Below are 6,000 nucleotides of genomic sequence, written 5' to 3' on the forward strand. Positions count from 1 at the left end.
TACACCTCGCCTCAATACTCGGAGATGAACCGCTAGTGTCCTTCACTGACTTCTTCAGCTTTCTAGAAGAAACCGGTTTTTTATACAAACTCTAATGTAACGCTTTCGCTGCTTTAACATTAGATTTCTAAATATCTTGTGGCTGGCACAGCATAGCCTTAATCACTTTTTTGCCATTAAACCCGAAATAACTAACTAACTAAAGTGCTTCCACTGTCAGCTTCAGGAAGCACAACTAAATTCTAGGAACACAAATGGCCCTGGTGTCATTTTCGCCACAAATATGAAAATGTCCATGATGACAATAATTGAAAAAATACTGCTAATTCAACAAAAGGCCGTGAAGTAATAGGAAGGTCCTTAGGACAATGAAATAATTGCAGATTCAGTCACCAGAGAGCTTTAGGTTCCGGAATGCAAGCCACTCCCAAGCACTGGGGGGCCTCAATGCCATTGATGACACTTCGCGCTCCTTTGTGCTTGCTTTGGGTTCTTTTTGCATGCATGGCGGCTTGCGTGCCCCAACGCTTCAGTGCAGCTTCCGCCCAATAACCTATAACTCTCTATTCTCCATTTTCTAACACTAATGCTAGGTAAATACAGAATGAGTACACATATATATCTTTGCGTGATAGGCTTTACAAACACGGCAGAATTAGAGAGATAGAATGCAGTTCGTGGATATTCTTGAGCTGTGACCATCTCACAAAAATTGACTCGCAGCAGCACAACATGGTAAAGGGCAAGTCATTGTGTGAGAGCTTTATTTTTCCAGCACTAGACAAATTTAGAGGTTCAGCTCTCAACTGCACCTCCCGCTAGCAGTTACGCTCACACATAAACTGCGCAGTGTAATCGGGACTTGTTGGTTGTTTAAGATCTTTATACAAGGATCAGTGGACATTAATATCTGCATTGGAACCTACCTAGTAAGGCAGGTGACCAAGCTCCCCCACAAGACTGGTGCCCTCCTGGGTGAATAAAACGATCTGATGTACACAAACTATACACACTCAAGTAATCCCAGATGCAACTGCTGTCCTTACAAAATCTCAACCATTAGAGGTGCCGTTCTACACAGTTCACTTTTAAAGATGAGGTCTCCCTTGACAAGTTAAGATAAATGTGAGATATGTGGAGTCTGGGTGTCTAATCACTTCCGTCTGATAATTTAGACAGATAGATGTGTTCTAGTTCACATAAAAAGGAGTGAGTATGAAGCTTGCAACAAAAAGAATGCACCAGGTTAGTGCAGAGTTGTGTACAGAACAGTAGTATTGCATAAATAGCAAAAAAAAAAGATTAAGTTGAAATGAAACTCAGATCCACTTGTTAGACTTATGCCCGCCTAAAACTAAATCTGGAAGTGTGGCAATGCTCGACTACTCAATGAAAAATGTAAGCAGATTCGAAAATAGTGCAGTTAAAAAATAATGTCAAGGGCTACTTGGCAGATTGAGATCCCGGAACAGAAACATTAATTTTCACACTTCTCAGCAGCAAAAACTATTGTCAATTAATCAAAATGACATAAATTTTTCTTTAGAAAAACAATGCACAATGATACAACCTACCTCAAAGACTTGGAAAAGGCACTTCTCATCGTCTTGAAAGTGGGCACACAGACGGGGAAGCATAGGCACCTTAACCGTTTCCTCATTTTCTTTTTTTCTGGTCTTGCACGTGGACAACCAGATGTATAGTTTTCTTCCTTGGAGTCAACTCCATTAGATTCATCAGCTGTGGTGCGCACCCCAGCATTCTTTCACGAAACGTGGCCTGTCATAATGTTGAAATTAAACAAGAAATACAGACGAATGGCTATGCTACAACCAGGTCTACTTATTGAAAACATTAACTGTGAGAGAGTATCACAGAGCGATTTCATAATTCAACAACTACCATAAGCAGAGTAACTAGTTGGGCTGGTTTGTTGGACATAGAGGAAGGCTACAGCGCGAGAACCGATGGAGAGAAAGGATGCACACAAAGTTCACAGACACAGTGCTGACTTTCAACAAAAAATGTTTATCTTGCCGCTGCGCAGCTAGTTTTAAAGCGAACACTTGGCGAAAATAAACAAGATCACACATGCGCACAGAACCTACTTGTATTGCTATCGCACCCATACATTCGAAACAAGTTGGGTCAGCTATTTTTCACACAAGGCTATCGAGGGACAAATGACAGTTATTTTTCGCACGTCAAATTGTAACAGCCTCGATAATTTCTCTAGTAAGGCTTGATTTTCTCCTAGATATAATCTTGCATTTGTCGAAGATAGGTTTGCACCCACAGTAGCCACAGTGCACGCCTAGATGACCTTGAATAGTGTTGCTAACATTATTGTGGTGTTCCCTAAGCCAATCATTAATGCATCAGCCAGTTTGCCCGACGTAGACATTACCACATGAGATAGGTATCTCATATACGACACACCGGGCACATTGTGTGAAGTGCTGTCTGTGATTAGTTTTAACACTGGGCCTTTTCTTGGAAGACAGCGTAAGTCTGCTTGCTCAGTGACACCAGTTTTCTGGGCGCGGAAAAGGCACTTCTCATCGTCTTGAAAGTGGGCACACAGGAGGGGAAGCATAGCCACTTTAACCGTTTCCTCATTTTCTTTTTTCTGGTCTTGCACGTGGACAACCAGATGCATAGTTTTCTTCCTTGGAGTCAACTCCATTAGATTCATCAGCTGTGGTGCGCACCCCAGCATTCTTTCACGAAACGGGGCCTGTCGTAATGTTGAAATTAAACAAAAAATACAGATGAATGACTATGCTACAACCAGGTCTACTTATTGAAAACATTAACTGTGAGAGAGTATCGCAGAGCGATTTCACGAATTCGACAACTACCATAAGCAGAGTAACTACCGTATTTACTCGCATAATGATCGCACTCGCGTAATGATCGCACCCCTGAATTTTGTCGTCAAAATTCGATTTTTTTTTATTTCCCGTATAATGATCGCACCCTGAACTTGCCGCAGCGATATGTCGTGTGCCAAGTCTAGCTAATAATGATCGCGCTTACCATCTGTCGAATGCTACGCGAACGACTCGTCTGCACGCACCAAACATGCTTAAGTAGATGCCTCATTTCATTACTTTCATCACTTTCCGCACAACCAAACTTGCCTTTATTATGGGTAGGCTTTATAATGGTTGTAGTCAACGAAAACAAAAAAGGCGCCTTTCGATTCTTTTCATCTGCACTCGTGAGCACGCAACAAATCGCGCGCGGCAATGATAGTAGCCATGTTTACACTGATACGTTAAAAGTGTACCCTGTTCATACGCCAACGCTTGTAACACAGCTAAGATATTCGCCCACCCTTAGCGGAAACGTGCCGTGTTAGGATAGTAGTGAAAACAGGTGCCGCAGTTTCCGCAGCACGCCGGCCATGGGTTTCTGTCACTGGCACCTAAGCGCGCCCATCTGTTTCTGTCCCCTCAAAGTGGACATGGCTACGTTATTGCCGCAAACTTGCCGATATTAATGATATTATTCATCACTGACACGGAATAAACTGTTTCAATGCACGTAATGTACTCACGAGAAGAAAAAAAAGATCGCGTTCGGCGCGTTCGGCTTGCTCCGCCGGCCGCCATTTTTGTTTTGGTGTCCCGCACCCGCATCCCGCAGCAAACGCGGGACGAAAAAAAACATTATTTACCGCGGGAAATTTAACCCGCGTAATGATCACACCCCTGAATTTGGGTCAATTTTTTCTGACAAAAAAGTGCGATCATTATGCGAGTAAATACGGTAGTTGGGCTGGTTTGTTGACATAGAGGGAGGCTACAGCGCGAGAACCGACGGAGAGAAAGGATGCACACAAAGTACACAGACACAGTGCTGACTTTCAACAAAAATGTTTATCTTGCCGCTGCGCAGCTAGTTTTAAAGCGAACACTTGGCGAAAATAAACAAGATCACACATGCGCACAGAACCTGCTTGTATTGCTATCGCACCCAGACATTCGAAACAAGGTGGGTCAGCTATTTTTCACACAAGGCTATCGAGGGACAAATGACAGTTATTTTCCGCACGTCAAATTGTAACAGCCTCGATAATTTCTCTAGTAAGGCTTGATTTTCTCCTAGATATAATCTTGCATTTGTCGAAGATAGGTTTGCACCCACAGTAGCCACAGTGCACGCCTAGATGACCTTGAATGTGTTGCTAAAATTGTGGTGTTCCCTAAGCCAATCATTAATGCATCAGCCAGTTTGCCCGATGTAGACATTACCACATGAGATAGGTATCTCATATGCAACACACTGGGCACATTGTGTGAAGCGCTGTCTGTGATTAGTTTTAACACTGGGCCTTTTCTTGGAAGACAGCGTAAGTCTGCTTGCTCAGTGACACCAGTTTTCTAGGCGCGGTAAAAAGAACAAACATTTGCACTCCGGCCAACCTTCTTAAGATTGTGCGAGATTCGATGGAAATATGGAATACCTGCCTTTTTTATGTTGTCACTATTTTGTACTTCTGTGAACTGTGTGCTTGTGTGACCAGCTTTCCTAACTTTCTTAAGTAAGTCTTCCGCGACACTAACCTGCAAACACAATGTATATCCAGCTGCGCCGAGGCGGGATAGCTGCGACCGGTTCCTCGATAGTGCCTGTACTCAGTTATGTTTAGCCAAATGGGATAGGAATCCTTACTTACAATTGAATGGCTTAGAGTTCATTTTTTATAAACGTTTTGTATACGACTGTAGCAGTGTTCTTGGTGTTTTCAAAGATGTTTTAAGTCCCCTAACTTTGACGCATGAGCTTTCTGAAGAAAATAACATTCGGTTTTTAGACCCACGCCTTCAGTTTTTGGCACAGCATGTGTGCTTGATGTTTGATCCAAAGGTGAACAAGCCTTTACTTTCATTCCAATCTCGTGAAGAGAAGTATTGTTGTCTCTTGCCTTTCAAATACCTTGAAGAAATACTGTGTGCACACGGCGGGAGAAAGCTTTCAGTCGCAGGTACCCGCCTCAGCGCAGTTGGATATACCTTATGTTTGCAGGTTAGTGTTGCGGAAGGCTTACTTAGGAAAGTTAGAAAAGCTGGTCAAGCAAGGACACAGTTCACAAAAGCACGACGTAGTGACAACGCAAAGAAGGCAGTTATTCCATATTTAGGGTTGGCTTAAATGCAAAAGCTGCTGAAGTTGTTTTTTCCGCGCCTAGAAAACTGGTGTCACTGAGCAAGCAGATTTACGCTGTCTCCCAAGAAAAGGCCCAGTGTTAAAACTAATCACAGACAGCGCTTCACACAATGTGCCTAGTGTGTCGTATATGAGATACCTATCTCATGTGGTAATGTCTACATCGGGCAAACTGGCTGATGCATTAATGATTGGCTTAGGGAACACCACAACAACGTTAGCAACACTATTCAAGGTCATCTAGGCGTCCACTGTCGCAACTGTGGATGCGAACCTATCTTCGACAAATGCCAAATTATATCTTGTGGAAAATCAAACCTTACTAGAGAAATCATCGAGGCTGTCAAAATATCACGTGCAGCAAATAACTGCCAGTTGTCCCTCAATAGCCTTGTGAGAAAAATAGCTGACCTACCTAGATTCAGATGTCAGGGTGCGATAGCGATACAAGCAGGTTCTGTGCACATGTGCGATCTTCTTCTTGTTTTTTTGCCAAGTGTTCGCTTTAAAACCAGGTGCGTAGCGGCAAAATAAACATTTTTGCTGAAACTCAGCGCTGTGCCTGTGTACTTTGTGTGCCTCCTTTGTCTCCGTCGGTTCTCGCGCTGTAGCCTTCCACTGCCATAAGCAAAGAGCGAAAACCCATTGCCTAACTGTTCCAGTTATTCTAGGGAAAATTCAGTGATGTTCATCTTGGCATTGCACTCAAAGTTGCCTTCAGCTTAATACAGTAAGAAAGGGGCAAGGACTACTGGCATCACGACACTGGCAGGGCTACTGTGCATGTGATGAATGTGCAAAAATTTGTCTGCTCATTTACACTTG

The 6,000-nt window shown here is 43.1% G+C and overlaps 1 protein-coding gene across 3 annotated transcripts in view; it reads right to left on the minus strand.

Moving 5' to 3' along the window:
• The window catches only part of LOC135904319 (uncharacterized), a 51,074-nt gene extending 47,462 nt beyond the window's left edge, over positions 1–3,612 (minus strand). For all 3 annotated transcript variants that reach the window (XR_010565093.1, XR_010565092.1, XR_010565090.1), the window contains exons 1-3: positions 3,563–3,612; positions 1,575–1,779; positions 927–971 (exon numbers count right to left, since the gene is read on the minus strand). The gene's annotated coding sequence lies outside the window, so the exon portion shown is untranslated. The remainder of the gene's footprint in view (positions 1–926; positions 972–1,574; positions 1,780–3,562) is intronic.
• Positions 3,613–6,000: the final 2,388 nt, after the last annotated feature.

The sequence above is a fragment of the Dermacentor albipictus genome, chromosome 2 (genome assembly GCF_038994185.2).
Source record: "Dermacentor albipictus isolate Rhodes 1998 colony chromosome 2, USDA_Dalb.pri_finalv2, whole genome shotgun sequence".
Classification (NCBI taxonomy): Eukaryota; Metazoa; Arthropoda; class Arachnida; order Ixodida; family Ixodidae; genus Dermacentor; species Dermacentor albipictus.